Source organism: Camellia sinensis, chromosome 3 (genome assembly GCF_055761805.1).
Source record: "Camellia sinensis isolate YWXY chromosome 3, ASM5576180v1, whole genome shotgun sequence".
Lineage (NCBI taxonomy): Eukaryota > Viridiplantae > Streptophyta > Magnoliopsida > Ericales > Theaceae > Camellia > Camellia sinensis.
The window spans coordinates 137048675-137065468 of NC_138963.1; positions in this window are offsets into that span (position 1 = coordinate 137048675).

Below are 16794 nucleotides of genomic sequence, written 5' to 3' on the forward strand. Positions count from 1 at the left end.
CTGCTGATTTTGAGTATTTCTCTATGCCGCTTGTTTATTACATTGACCAAGATTTTCAAAATTTTAACAAAAATGATGAGGAATGAATTCCTCTAGTTTTGAAAAACTTGATTAATTGAGAGGATGAGAGGTTTGCAAAACCTTGCGCTGATGAAATCATTGCTATTAATGTGGGTACGGAGAAGGATCCGCATTTGGTCCAGATTGGGTCCACGTTGTCTTCAGAGGAGCGCAAGCACTTAGTCGCTTTATTAAAATATTTCAAAGATGTTTTCGCGTGGTCCTACGAAGACATGCCTGGAATCGATCCTAAGATTGTACAGCATCGGATCCCTCTTGACCCCGAGGCGCGACCCATTAAGCAGAAGTTACGAAGAATCCGTCCAGATTAGGCGTTGAAAGTCAAAGAAGAGGTCACCAAGCAGATCGAAGTAGGTTTCTTGTTAGTATCTGAATATCCGACTTGGTTGGCCAACATTGTCCCAGTGCCGAAAAAGGATGGTAGAATCCAAGTGTGTGTGGTCTTTCGGGATTTGAACAGAGCTAATCTAAAGGATGACTTTCCTTTGTCGCACATTGTTGAATTAGTGACTTCATTACAGGTTATGCATTGCTATCCTTCATGGACGAGTTTGCTGGGTATAACTAGATTCTGATGGTGCCCGAGGATAGAGAGAAAACTACATTTACTACGCCGTGGGGTACCTACTGCTATCGGGTTATGCCGTTTGAGCTGAAGAATGCAAAGGCTACCTATCAAAGGGTTGCAACCACCATTCTGCATGATATGATCCACAAAGAGGTCGAGGTGTACGTGGACGATATGATTGTCAAGTCCAAAGAAAGAGAGGGCCACGACACCGCCTTGAAGAAATTCTTTCAATGGATCAGAGAATACAGACTGAGGTTGAATCCACAGAAATGTACTTTCGGCGTAACAGCCGGGAAAATCTGGGCTTTTTGATCACACAAAGGGGCATCGAAGTAGATCCTTCCAAAATCAAGGTCATCCTAGAAATGCCACTACCAAGGACTAAAAAGAAGGTGCAAGGCTTTCTAGATAAAGTGTAATTCATAAGACCGTTTATTTCCAAATTAACCTTGACTTGTAAACACTATTTGGTCTCCTGAAAAAAGGAAAGAAATTCCGATCGGATGATCAATGTTAATTCGCTTTTGAGCAGATTAAGTAGTACCTTCAGAATCCAACTGTGTTATCGCCGCCAGAGTTGGGGAAACCTTTGATTCTGTACCTGTCAGTGACAGAGACAACAATGGGATGCATGCTTGCTCAAGAATCTGAGGATAGGGTGGAGAAAGTCATCTATTACTTGAGTAAGAAAATGCTGGATTACGAGACCCGATACACTCCATTGAAGAAAGCTTGCCTAGCCTTGGTATGGGTTACCGGGAAGTTGAAGCACTACTTGTTAGCTCACACCGTAATTCTGATTTTGAGATTAGATCCCATCAACTATCTCTTTGAGAAACCAGCGCTTATGGGTAGGCTAGCCCATTGGTTGCTTCTTCTCTCCGAATTTGATCTCAAGTATGTTACCCGCAAGTCAGTCAAGGGGAGAGCTGTAGCAGAGTTCCTGACAGATCACCCAGTAAAAGGGGATGAAGCGGTGGAGTACTTGTTCCCAGATGAAGCCATTCTGCAAGTTGAGGAAAAGACTTGGATAATGTACTTTGACGGAGTGTCCAATCAATACGGTTATGGGATAGGTGTGTTGCTGATAGCACCCGACAACTCCCACATACCTTTAGCCTTCAAACTCCGGTTCAAGGTGTCCAATAACGAAGCAGAATATGAGACGTGTATTGCTGGTTTAGAAGCCGCCCTAGAACTAGGGACAAAAAGAATGGATGTTATCAGGGACTCGAACCTAGTTGTTTCTCAAGCAAATGGAGATTGGAAGGTCAAAAAAGAAAAGATGAAGGTTTATCACCAGACCCTAGACGTTCTGATTCCTAGGTTTGAAAAGCTGGGTTTCATGCATCTACTGAGAGAGAACATTAGGTTCGCTGATGCTTTAGCAACTCTATCATCCATAGTAGACATCTCGTTTGAAGTCCAAATGCGTCCGATCATCATTGAGTAGAGATACACGTTGGCCTATGAAACTATCGTCGTAATAGATGAAGTACAAGACAAAAACCCTTGGTACTACGATATTTGGAACTTCTTGGAAAATGAGATTTATCCACCAGGGGCAAATGCCAAGGACAAAAGAGGAATATGATGAATAGCCGTCCAATTTATCATCTGCGGGGGTAAACTATACAAATGAGGTCATCTAGGAATGCACAAGTTATGTGTCAAAGATGAGGAATCAAAGCGCTTGATAGAGGCCATCCATGGGGGAGAGTGCGGAGCGCACATGAACAGAGTGATGTTAGCCCGGGAGATTCTTAGGCAAGGTTACTACTAGTCCACCATGGAGGAGGATTATATTGGTTTTGTTCGGCGATGCCACAAATGCCAAATTCATGCTAATCGCAAGAATGGCCCTTCTCGGTCTAGGGAATCGATGTTATTGGCGCAGTCACACCAAAAGGGTCGAATGGGCATGAATACATTCTGGTGGCAATTGATTACTTTACAAAGTGGGTGGAAGCTCAATCCTATGTCGTGTTGAAAGCATCGCATGTGGCCAAGTTCATCAGAAACAATATCATTTGCCAATATGGAGTCCCAAATGAGATCATATCAGATAATGGCTTCCACTTCAAGAAAGATGTGATAGACTTGTTGAAAAAATACAATGTGGCTTTCATAAGTCGTCTACATACCAGCGACAAACCAACAGAGCTGTTAAGGCCGCCAACGAGAACATCAAGAATATCTTGTAGAAGATGGTTGAGACCTACAGGGACTGACCAGATAAATTGCCATTCGCACTCTGGGGCTATAGAACTTCAATCTGGACGTCTACAGTAGCAACTTCTTATTCTCTCGTCTATGGAATGGAAGCTGTTCTGCTTATTGAAATAGAAGTCCCGTCACCGCGAGTTATAATTGAGTGTTAGATAGCAGAGGCGGACTGGCAACAGAGATATTTGAAGAACTGATGTTGTTTGATGAGAGAAGGCTGAAAGCATTGTATCATGTTTAGGGCTATCAATGCAGAATTACTAGGGCTTTTAACAAGAAGGTTAAGTCCCGAAATCTCAAAGAGGGATATATGGTGCTGAAAGATAATCGAGTTCCCATTTATGACCCCAGAGGCAAGTTTAGACCCAATTGGACTGGTCCTTACTTCATCAAAACTATCTGGCCGGGTGAAGCTGTTATTCTCATGGACCTGATGGCCTGAAATTTTCGCAACCGATCAACATGGACAAGTTGAAGAAATACTATCCCTGAGAGGCTCGCTAGGTCGAAAACCCGAAAGGGCGACCTAGGCAAAACTTAGAGCATGAAAAATTAGAAATAAAGAAAAATTGAGCTCGTAAGGTTGAAAACCCTAAAGGACGACTTTGGCAAAAGTTAGAGTGCAAAAGGAGAGGGTTAATACTCGAGTGAACCTGAACCGAACTACGTAAGGCTTGATTCCCATCTTCCGGATACGTAGGCAACTTCATCCTAAAGTTCGGCCGTAAACACCTCTAACTAAACTGTCATGTCCATGTGTCTGATCAGGTCATCTTTGTTTGTTCTTTACCTGAGAGTTCGGTTGTGATCTTTACTCAGAGAGAAGAGCTGGTTACAATGCTGAGCAATGCTATTCAAACAAGGGGCAATTTGTGATCGTTTGATTCGGGGTTGTACATCTTGAGGATTGATTCTGTGCGTGTCAAGTGGCGATCCTTTTCGAAAATGGTTTTGGAAATTTTTAATAAAGTTCATTTTGTTCAAAATTTACTTTTTACAATTTAGACCACTTTTGGACCAAAAGGAAAATTTTCAATACTCACAACTACAATTTCATTGATTTCAACATAAAATTTCTCCAACTCTCTGATACAAATCAAAGTGGCTTTTATACATTGAAAAACTTGAAAAGAAAGGTCAAAGCAATAAACTAGGGGCATTGATGAGTCAGGTGCTCCTGCGTCCTCCGCTCATGCTTGTGGAAGCTTCTGAAGCCAAAGTGGGCCCGGTTTGTGCCTCATCCTCGAGCCAAGCCAAGCATTTGGCAGAAAGGACGCAACTGAAACTAGGGGTAGGGGCTAGAAGCTCTCTTGTCCTCCAAGCAGTGAGGTACCTAGCCAAATGTGGACCACGGATGGGAAATGAAGCCGGGTACTCCACCTTCTCCTCTGGGCATGTCTGATCGTGCCCAAACTAGCGCCTGAATCGGAACGGGAAATAGAATACACAATGCGTAAGGTCGATCAGCTGAATGCCAGGTTACCGAGCCATGTTGTAACTCATCTTGGTCAAATTAAGCCCGGGGCAGTACCAAGCTATGTCAACAGAAGACCTGTTGCACATCCAGTTGCACCATTATCCCTTATTCGGGAAATCCAATAGTCGATGGCGGAAGAAATAGCCTCGAGCTGAGTACTCAGGGCAAGAGTCCACTACCTTCATCTTATCCATAAGCCACACCTGGAAAGAGATGAAAGAAAAGAGAGATTAAAGAATAGAGAGATGTATGTTAAGTGAAAAGTGAGAAAAGGGTTTTGAGAGAAAAATAGAGCATGAGTGCCGAGTGATGTGAGAAACACATATGAGAAAAGGTGAGAAACAATACCTGAAGAAGTAGTGGACTCCCTACGAATCTAGTAGTCTCGCGCCGATGAAAGGCGTCTAAGTCCATCAAGGTCTCGACCAACACCAAGCCAATGCAACTCTTGCCTTCTTTCAAACCTTGGACCACTTCGAGCAACTGAATGTTGGACCCACCGAACGGGCAAGAAGGAAATAAGCAAGCATACATAAGCAGAGGGCATGTTGTCGAAATCCCTTCCAAACAAGGTCGCCTCGGTCACCAACGTCGAAAAATCGATGAATCAAACTGGATATGTCTAGCTCTCCGTTATGGACCAAAGATCGAGTCTCGTGTAGAGTGAGTCCACATATCCGTCCCAAAGCTTGAACGTGGCCAAAACGGGATTGAGGCATGATTTCCTCATCGCGTTGGGATTCCATTAGTGCCTAAAATTCTTCAATTGTCGGGCATATTTCTTATCCCCCAAAGCCAAAGACATGTGTAATTGGGTCCCAGCATCGAGTCACAGCATGAAGTAACAGAAAACAAAGTGAAGTTCGACTTAACAAAAAAAGTGCATTTATGTCGAAACCTCAGAAATTAACCTTTTCCGAGCCGTCTAAAGAAGCAATCCAATCCGAGAGCTTTTCGGCAAAAAGTGGCTCCATTTGTGAAGAAATTGCAGCTGAAATGAAGTTCTAGAGAAGAATTCACGAAGCTGAACCTTTTGTAGAAGATAAGGCAATGAGTGGAAACCAACTGTCAACAATCTAGCCATTCTTGCATTTGATGGTCTCTGGCCGGCAGCCTCCTTTTCAGGCCTGTTGTCCACCTGTCTATTGGGCAGTGCTGAAGGCATGAGTTTTGTTTTGATCTTTGAGTGTTTTGAGGTCTTGCTTTGAATCTTTTTAGTTTTGGCAAGTTTGTTTATTTGTATTTGAGTTGTTTTTGCTTTGTTTATCGAGTTATTTTTGCTTATCGAGTTGTAAGTTGTATTTTGTATTTTGGTTGTTGGTCAGCTCATTACCCGATTTAGAACATTGTTTCAATCAAGTGCTCTTTTGGCCAATTCAATTCCATGTTCATTTTCATGCAAATATGGTGCTCATGATGCAAAAGTAATAACACTTTTTAAAAAAACTGTGAGGTTTATTCCAATCATGGTTTTTTACAAAAGATTAGTATAAGTTTTCAAAGAAAAATAAACCTATTTGAAGCTATATATGTGCTAATGCTACCAAACAAAAAGAAATTAAGCAAAAGTACAAAAAATCAGCGCCGGTCGCCTCAAGCCTGAGAGGCCCTCTTCGTCCTCCTCCTCGAAGGAGAGGACTCTCGGGCACTATCTCTATCAGCACCGCCCTTTGAATCTGCCTCTGAACCAGAACCAGAGCTGGCATCATCTCCGCTCTCTGCCCCTTAACTCGTCTCGGCATCATCACCTCCGCTCTCGGAACCAATGTCGGCATCGTCTCCACTCTTGGATGACTTGGAATGCCGACTCACTGCCTCCTCAGAGTCACTAGTCTCAACATCGTCATTGCCTAAGATGGGCTCTGGAGGACTGCTCTAGCCCCGGGTACCCCTATCTCTGCCTCTCCCCCCTGCTGCTGGAGGGGGTACTGTTGGTACTAGTGCTACTGTCGCCGCCACCGCCGCTGCCGGTACACCCAGTATAGCTGGGATCTAAAAAGACAGTTGTCACATATCAGCTTCAATGTGTGTACCAGATGCAAGCATAGTATGCAGAATAAGTGTATGTAGAAGTCAAATACAGTGTGTGAGTACAGTGTATGAATACAGTGTGCCAATGCAGTGTATCAGTGCAGTTTGGGAAGTTTGTAGTTGGAATGCCAGTGTATCAGTAGAAAGATGATAGCATGAGGTGCAAACTGAAGAAATTACCAGGATACCGTAGAGCCCAAGCAGCATCTCCCTCCTCTGTACCATGCCCATCAAGGAAGCTATCAACTCGAGAGTGCCCCTTGTGTCTTCTATGGATGCCTGCAAATGCATTTGGATGATCAGTGTTCACAATAAACATATCTGAAATGAAATGTGGGGTGCAAATTGTAAAGTATGGTCCATACCTTAGTCGAGCCTCAAACCCCGACAAGCTCATGATCAGCCGCTACAGACTCGATTGGGGATTTGGTAAGCGGCCCTGGTATGCCATCAACATGTAAGCGTGGTAGGAAGCTCTAGCCAACGGGTCCTCTGCCCCTCACGAGGAACCCCTCTGGCACGAGCCCTAATCGCCCTACGCGCCTCTCTCGCTACAAGAGCCTTTGTCCCCTCGCCTCCGCGAGCACCTATTAGAGGTGGCATGAGGTGCGCCTGAATAAAGGTCGCATAGTCGCCCTCTACCTGAAGTAATCAGCATCCAAGCCCACCATAAACTGAATGACTGCATCAACATATAGGCTATTTTCTTGATCTCATGGACTCTAGTGGTGGCATCGGAGTGGTCGGGTCCGGCAAGCCCACGGTCTGACGGACGAACCGCTCACTCAGGAACCAGGCCTAGCAGACTAGGCCCTCAAGTAGAAAGTGGAAGCGAGAAGTGGCCCAGGCCCCGGCGTACTAGTCTCGTATCCCAGCCGGCATCATGGCCCAGGGCTGCCACATGATCTGTAAACAGAGAGTGTACAGATTGTTATTTACGGCCAATTGCTAAAGTGTGAATTAGAACAGTTGTAAAGCAAAAATGATTGTGCTTTGGGTTACCTCGTGAGCAGCCACTGCGTCAAAATAGTGCCGAAAGAATACGAAGGTCTCGCGAGTCCTACGCTGACACCTACCATCATGCCGCCTCGTGTAAGGGACTACCAGTAGGAGCTCCTCCATGGGCTCTAGGGCAAGAGTAGGGAAATAAGAATACACCCACAGCTGCGGAGAAAATGCAGTGATATGTGAACACAATGTATGAACAGATACAGAAAGTATAAAGTAGAAAGTATAGGTGTTGAACAGATATAAAGCAAAAAATGCGGAGTAGAAAATGTAAAGTGCAAAGAGGGAATTGAAATGCGTACCTCCCAAGCTCTCACGTAGCCTCCGATTAGCTTTCCCCTCAGGCGAGAGGTAGAGCTTATATAGCCGTACAGGGTGGCGAGGTTAGCTCCGCCCCAATCATAGAAACATACCCGAGGAAGGGTCACCAGGGCACTCAGCAGATACAAGCCCATGGTGTTCCACCTGTTCAAGAACAAGGTGGTACCGAGGATGAACATCAGAAAGCCTCTGGCGTACTACTCCATCTCTTCTAATGTCTCTGGCTCGCTCTCTCTGAACTGCTCAGCAAACCAGCTATATCTGACCATATATGTCTGGTACAAAGGTGGGCGTGCTCCTAGCAACTCGATCCAGGCGGCCTTTCACTTCTCCATGTCTGTTGAAAGGGATCGGATCACCCCCTACTCCTAAGCCAGTGATCATAGCGAAGTCGTAAGAAGTCATCGTCATATCTCCGGTAGTGGAGAAGTGGAAGGAGTTGGTGGTGTCCCACCACCTCTCGACTAGTGCTCCCAAAAGAGGACGGCTAGCAATGACCCGCGTCAAGCTGGAGCAGAAAAGGCCGAAGCCAGTCTCGTCCACAATATCACAAACTCCTGCAGGGAGCTCGTCGTACCAATCTCGCGCAGTCGTATCTCCATACCATCTACAGGCACGAGACTCACCCTATGGCAAAGAACAGATGAATCAAATAAGGCAGTGATGAAAGTTCAGTCAGATAAAAGGTAGTGCAAGAAATGCAAGTAAAGAAAGGCAAGAATACATGAAAATGGAGCTCATACCTCAACGGCAATGGATGAAAGGTGAGAAGCTTGCTCATTTAGCAGGAGGTCCTTCGGTACACCGAGAACGAAGTCGCTAGAGCACCTAATGCCACCAGCTGGCAAGATATGTATCTGGGGATGGTACCTCGCTAGATCAAAAGGTCGTACCCTCAATGGTAGTGGCTCCAGCTCAAGATCAGACTCAAACTCTGCCTCAAGGTCAGTCTCAATACCCTGAGCCGCCTCGCCAGCCTCGCCAGCGACCGGCTCCTCTGCCTCAGCAATAGGTGGAAATACGAGGGGAATCTCTGAGGGAGCCCTGTCATGTGGTGAATTATCTGCCATCTAGAAAATAGGTGAAAAGTAGGTAAAAAGTGAAGAAAAATGGGAAAAATAAGGCAAACTTGGAAAAAGTCAACCCTAGGAAAGAGAAAATGGAAGAAAAAGTCAAAGTTCAGAAAAATTTAAGAAACTCGAGAGAAACTCGAGGGGAACAAGCCTAGAAGGGTGAAAATGAGGGAAAAAGTGCCGAAATCAAATTTCAAACAGTTCAAAGTGAAGAGAACTAAGAGGGTTTAGCAAAGAAAATGTGCGTAGGACATTGGAAAACGCATACAAAGCTCGGATCTAGAGAGGGAAAGTGTCTAGAGGGAAAGAGGGAAGGATTTCAACCCTACAGAAGTAAGGAAATGAAGTGTTGTGGTGTATACTTAAAGACCCAAGGCAAAAAGACCAAAAAATCCCCAAACTGCCATCGGTGGCCAACATGTGGCCGGCATGCCACACTGGTGGCTGGCAAGGCCTTTTCATGGCCGGCAGATGGCTAGCAGCCTCCCCTTGTGGCCGATGGCCTTCCTCTGTGTCCTGATGCTATTTTCTGTCCTTATTTCCCAAGAAGTGTAAGCAAGGTTCATTGTTGGGTCCATATTGTCTCTACGGAAGCTCAAAAACTGTGTTTTGGCGCACAATGTTCATCACTTGTCAACATAGATGAGATGTATCCTTTTTTTTTAACATATTGCAATTCCTCCGAGAGGTAAATCAGAAGGTGCCATCGAATGTCGCTTTTGTTCATTTTATGCCTTCTTTCTCTTTTCATTCTCTCTTGTTGCATACAATATGCATTTTGCATATATTGTGGCATAGAGTATGCATTTCACATACACGCATACTGCATGCGCATCTTGCATCAGTTATGATTCACGCATAAAATATGCTCTTGCTCTTGTTTCGTGCGTAGAATATGTTTTTATATCTCCCATAGAATATGCCCTTGCTCTTATTTCATGTATAGAATATGCTTTTGTTTCTTGCATAGAACATGCTTTCAATTACCATGTTATGTCAATTGTCTATCTGACATGATTACTTTGTGCATCTATCGTACTTGTTCACTTTGTGCATCTATCACACTCGTTCATTTTGTGCATCTATCGCACACCCCTCTATTGTATCTCGGGAGCGTGCGAAGTGCGAGCCCGAGCAGTTTTTGTTGTATCTCAAGATGTGTGATGCGCGGCCCTGGGCGTGTTTCATCTCAGGAGTGTGCAAAGTGCGAGCCCGATTTTTGTTGTATTTCAAGATGTGTGACGCGTGGCTCTGGGCGTGTTTCATCTCGAGAGCGTGCGAAGCGCGAGCCTGAGCCCAAGCGGTTTTTGTTTTATCTCAGGACACGTGACGCGCAGCCCTGGACGTGTTTCATCTCAAGAGTGTGCAAAGCGCAAGCCCGAGCTGTTTTTGTTGTATCTCAAGAAGTGTGATGCACGGCCCTGGGTGTGTTCCATCTCAGGAACGTGCGAAGCGCGAACCTGAGCGGTTTTCTTTTATCTCAGTACACGTAACGCGCGGCCCTAGGTGTGTTGTATCTCAGGACGTGTGAAATGCGAGCCTGAGTGGGTTTTCTGGTATCTCGAGATGCGTGAAACCCAAGCCCGAGTGGTCTTTCTATTTCTCGGGACACGTGAAATATGACCCCGAGCAGTTTTCATTCTTCAATTTCTCGGGACGTGTGAAACACAACCTTGAGCGATTTTCTCAATTTCTCAGGATGCGTGAAACGCAACCCTGAGCGGTGTTTTCTTTCCTCGTCTCTTGTTTTGGCGTGGTTAGAGTGTGGTTATATCTTTTGCATACAGCCTATTTTGGTTTTAAGCTTGAAGCTGCTCATTCATGTGTTGTTATTTCGTTATTGTTTATTGCATCTGTTATTGCTTATTGCATCATCTTGCATGATCATGAGTATTCAACATAGCCGGTTTCACGTAGCGTATGAATCCAACTTTCAAAGTTGGATTGTACATATCATTTGCATTTTGCCCCAGAAGTATGCTGGTTTGATTCCTTGCAAAGGGATACATAGGTAGCCTGTAGGCGCAACCATTTTTTTTTTCTGTCTTCATTGTTTGTCCAAGTCTTATGGCCTTCTCAAAATGGGTCGTCTTCAGGCTTGGACATTCACTCACGTCATTTCATGACTCCAAGTTCTGTCAAAGAGGGGCAATTGTAGACACCCCATTTTTGACGGCCCTTACGACTTGGACACCATCGCATGCACACCCGATGATGAGTTTATTTGCTCGTCAAGTGCTTGAAGTCCTTAGCGGAATGCCACAGCTTTGAACCTTTCAAACTCTACACTCTTGTTGCCTCATTTTTTGACCAAGCCATGGTTCATCAAGCCTGCAGCTTCTGGTGGCTTGCCGGCCATCACTTGTTGGTTGTCGGCTACTGACGTGACTTGCCAGCCACCAGTTTCTTTTGCAGATATTTTGTGATAGTTGTGCCAGCTGTTTGCACAGATGCATGCATCTGTACCCACATGTAGGGCTGGATATCCTTGAAGAGAATTTATGTTTTCTATATATAGGAGACCCCTCTCTCATGTTTTAAGGTTAGAAAATTTTGAGATCAAAATTTTTTCCTCTCTCTACAATTCTCTGTCTCTCGAGCAAATCTCTACACTTTTGCCAACAAATCCTTAGCCTTTGCCTATACACCCTTACCCAAATCTTCCCATCGATGAGTTGAGGTACTTTTGAGCTTAGTTTAAGCTCTTGAAGGGTGTGTTGCCTTGGTTTTGTTGCTTGAATTGCTTCTTCTCTTCAAGAGGTATAAGGCTTTGCCTATTTGCTTGCTTTCTTCACTATTATTCTTGCTGTTTTCCAACTATTTTTCAGCTATAAAAGCTTTGTGTTTTTTGGCTGAAGCTTAGGTGTTAAGGCCATTAAAAGTTGAGGGGAGATCCACCCTTCTTTGTACCTTATTTTGGAGGCCTTTGCCCTTGTGTTTCCCACCCTTGCATCATCTTTTTATGAGCTTTTAAACACTGTTTTTCAGAGTTATCTCAATGGCCAAAATCATGTTTTGAAGTCCAAATTTGAAGGGATTAGCCTCCCCTTCTTGTGTCTTGCTTACTAGCCTAGTTTGTGCCATGTTTTAGCTTGTTAATCTAACTATTTTTAGCTCAATTCCAGCATGTTTTAGCACTGTATTAAACCTGTTTTAGCACTGTTTTGGGCTGTTAGTTGCATTTGAGCTTTGTTTTGCATGCTTGTAGTGTAATTGTCCTCATGAGCTTGGTGTTTTAGGCCTTAGACACCATCTTATTTGAGTTGATAGCATTTATTTATGCTTTTCTCACTCATTTTCTGCACTAATAATCTCTACAACCTCCCTCCATTCTTGGCTTTTTTGTTTTGCTTTGAAAGTGGTTCAAACTACTTGTTAGTTTAAAACATGAGATTGAGATGTCATGCTTAATGGTTCAACCCTTTAGGGGGTTCATTACCAACGGTATGATGTCTCTTTCATGCCTAAAACAACATTTAGTTTGAGCCTTCTTCCCATTTAGAGGACTTGAACTCACCATTGGACTTAGTGAATTAAAGGATGGTTGGTAATTTAAAATAGAGTAATTAAAACTTGGAATTAAAATGGTGCAAGATAATAATTGGGTTTGCGTTCAATTAGACGTTAATTGAACACATGGAAGCTTAAACCATTTCATACTCATTAGTGATGAAATGATTCAAGGTTCTAAGGTCACCACTTCCCTTGATCTTCCATGATAGGGAGGTGGCTTTGAGAGTCTCATTTCATTGCATTTATTGAACTTGCACATTTTGGTTCATATGCCATCATGCACTGAAATTGCTTGAGTTGGTGATTTGTGGCTAAAGTTTACTTCTCCTTTGATTTGTTCATGAAAAGGAGGGGTGAGTTGTACAAGCAAAACCTTGAAAATACCTTGAGCATAGGGCTGTGCAAAATACCGCCCAGTCCGCTAAAACTGCACCGATCTGCATCAATCCGCACCGCTCTAACCGCTAACCGTGGTTTAAACTTTAAAATTTATAATCCGCCAACCGAACCACTCCGCGCCGCTATAGTAAATACATATATATTTTTTAACTTCCAATGAAATATCAATGTAAAAATGAGTGTGAGAGAGATTTAAGATATAAAATTTATTACAAATTAGTGGTTATATATATGAAACATATTATGTAAAATTACTTTGTGTTATATATCTAAAAAATATTATACAAATTAGTGTTGTATATTATGCAAATGTGTGATAATTAGTTAGAATATTCTTCAATCCGCCAATCCGCCAAAAACCGCCCAAACCGCAATTTGTCAATCCGCTAATCCGCTAACCCGCCATTCGGTTTGTAATTTTACTCTTAAACCGTCCAAACCGCACCATGCTCTATTTGTTCTCTGTTACAGCAAAATGAACTAGGCAACAGTGGCCGGCAAGCTACTTTCCATAGCCAACAAATGACCAACAACCCTCATCACTGGTCGACGGGCCACTGATGCAAAATTCAACAGTGTGTTTGTCAAGAAGAGCAGAGTTATTCTGGAAGTGGGCAATAGTGTTAGTGTTCTATTGTGCAATAGAGGCTCTCCGGAAACGAAACAGCAGCTTTTCGGGTGGAAACTGAGCATGTGCTAAGTTTAATTGTTGTAATTAAAGTGTTGTAACTGAGCATGTAACTAATTAGTTAGTTAATTAGTTATTCAATTTTATTTTGTAATTAGTTAATTAACTAGAATAGTTAGTCAGATTCATTTGTTATAATAATTAGTTAAGTAGTTTAGCTAATTTCATTTGTTTTGTAATAATTAGCTTAGCTTTAATTAGTTAGTTAATTAGCTTAGTTTATTCAGACTCTCCTTCGTGAGAGCGCAATGTAATAATGTATATGTCTTCTAACCCCACATCTTTCTCCCTTTTATTTACTACCTTATGATGGTCAGTTTAGGGACATCATGTTTCTTTTGACATATCTCATGTTTGCATCCATTTGTATTGCATGCACCGAGGCTCGGTTCATCACTCTAACTTGCATTATCAGTTTAATACATTCTTTGAATACGTGCTCAGACTGCATGCTACTTAATTGATTCATATGCCATGATTAGTAGCCGAGTCTATTAATTGCATATTGCATGTATTGCATTAGTCATATTGCATAGTTAGGAATCATGCATTTTTTTCTAACTTTTTTATTTATTTTGGCTTGAAGTACTTGGTGAGCCTTTATTCGCTTTAGCATATCGCATGCGTGTGATTGTTGCCATATCTAGCATGTTTGCCATGAGGCTAAATGCTTAAATGATAAAGTGTTTTGAATGCCTGTAGATGAAGGCTAATTGCTTGAATTGGAATAATTTGAGTAATGTTCATATGCGATCACTTTTTCAAGTGGTACATATTTCGAAACCATTTTCAAAACAAACACGAAATCAAATGTTCCAATTTTTGCAATTTAGTCTATACTTATGTGTGTGCGCATCACATTGTAATGCTAGCCTAATAAACCAGAACAAGAACATATAATGTACATAGGATTCATATCATGATTAGTAGAGACCGATCTTTGATTAGGCAAGCGGAGTGCTCAAATTCATTCATGACCTTCCCCTCTTGTACTTAAGTTCCCGAGTTGAGACAATCTTGGTGATGACGGACACGTGGCCTTTGGCACGAGTCATGGGTTTCCTAAACTTTTCAAAAACATTTAGGTGGCGACTTTGTATCTGGCAAAGCAGTCCATTTTTGGCAATTTGATTCAAAATCGATTTTCCAAAAGATTTGCCAGATTTGGACTCTTAGGGTTTAGGATTTAATTCTTAAAATTTATTTATTTTTATTTTAGGGTTTAGGATTTAGGATTTAGGATTTAGAATTTATAGTTTAATTCTTAAAATTTATTTTTGTATAAATCTTAAATCCTAAATCCTAACCCTAAAATAAATTTTTATTTAAAAAATAAATTTTAAGAATTAAAGTAAAAAAGTAATCATTTTATATAGTTGATTATTATTTGCTATTATAAAATATTATATATATTTAATATTGGTCTCAATTTTATAAAATAAAATTTATATATATTAAAAATTATATATGTTTTATTAAAATAAATATAATGAATAAAATTAATTAATTTTATTTTTATTTATTTATTATAAGTGTGTGTGAAAGAGAGAGAGAGAGAGAGTGGAGTGATGTGGGTGTGTGTCAGAGAGTGAGAGAAGAGTGTGAGTGCCAATGTGTGAGATGTGGTTTTTTTTATTGTTATTGAAAATGTGTTTTCAAAACACGTTTTCAAGTTGTGCGTTTCTCAATTGCGTTTTATTAATTAACTCGATAATTGGTATAAATCTTATTAAAAGCGTAATTTGTAACCACGTTTTTATAATTTTATTCATTTTCCGCACCTGGGCTAGAAATATGGTATAAGTGTGTTTTGGAATAACACTTCAGCTTATTTTGGGAATTTCGGCCAAACTAAGCTTAGTTTGAGAAATAGGTTAGTAGTTTGGTTTATTTTGGGAAATGGCCCGACATATCTAGGTAGAGGTGGATTGGCCTACAAGGAGTAATCATGGCCCAATTTCAATCGATTTGGGATGAAACAAAAATCAATCCATTGCTATGATTTCATAAAAATTGGAACCAAACTAAACTAATAAAATTATGGAATCAATTTGAACCGAATGAAACCATTTAAACACGATTCGGATTGCTTCAGCTTAGAATCATGGTTCACATAATTTGTTCACAAGAAAAATCATATAATATTTTCAGAAAAATTCTAGTTCCACACACCTAAATATCTTAGTGTACATCTTTTTTCAATGGACACACTTAGTAATTTGATTATCAATTTTTGTTCTCATAATTATTTCAATCATACCCTTAACTCATATCTTATACACACTACCACAATCATCTTTCACACACTCAATACTCTTTCCACACCTATTTAAAATTGAAGAGCAACAGTCTGCCTTATTTCAGTTCACAGTGAAGACAGTGAATGAAACTCCATTGAAAAGACTGACGACCTGAGACCCTCCATTGACACTAACTCCATTGAAGAGCCTCCTCCATTCGACACTCTAGTTCCGAAATCTATTGAAGGGAACTATTACTTTGTTTCGATTTCGTTATCGCATTTGGTACCATTTTGTTTTCTTAGTGGACTGCATTGACAAATTAGAATAAACCCTCATTTTTTCCTTGAAGAGTTTTGATTTTGGGAATTTGGCACTAGTTTTCCAAAATTTATTTTTTAATTCAACGCTTGGTTTTTGAAATAGATTGATTTGTTTGACACAGTAGTTCCGAAATATATTGATTTGTTCAATACTGTAGTTCTGAATAAAATATAATATTTCAGCATTGGTTTTCCAAACTAATCGTATAAAAAAAAAAAAAAAAAAAAAAAAAAAAAAACTACTACACAAAAAAACTAGCCTTTTCATTACTGGCTTTGCTATCACCAGGCATATTTTTACTTGATTTTGAACTTCCATTAGTTTGTAACGCTTCTATGACAAAATCAAGAATAATTGTGGAACTAATGAGAAAACGATATAAATAATGGAGTACAAACCTAGAGAGTAAAGCAATATGAGAGTTGTTATGAGAGTGTTGCTTTACAAGCGATAGCGGAGTATAGAGTGTGCAGCAAGTAAAGTGTGAAACAATGGAAGGAGTTACAAATAATGAAGAAACTATGATTTAATGTTTTTTTACTCAAAAGATGTACGTTGAGTTTTTTTTTTTGTTGTTAAAAGATGTGTATAGAGAATATTTTGATATAATATTATGAGTGTTGATGGATGTCCATTATGATCATTTTAGTTTAGGGTATAATTGTCATTAAAATAATATTTTATTAAGTATGTGCACTAAAGTAACTAGGTGTGTAGAAATAGAATTTCCTATCATAAATTTTAAAAATAATAATAATATGACCATTAAACAAACTACTCTCATAATATTCTCCAATTAAGAAAAACATAACATTAAACATTGTTCAATTCATGATTTTTTC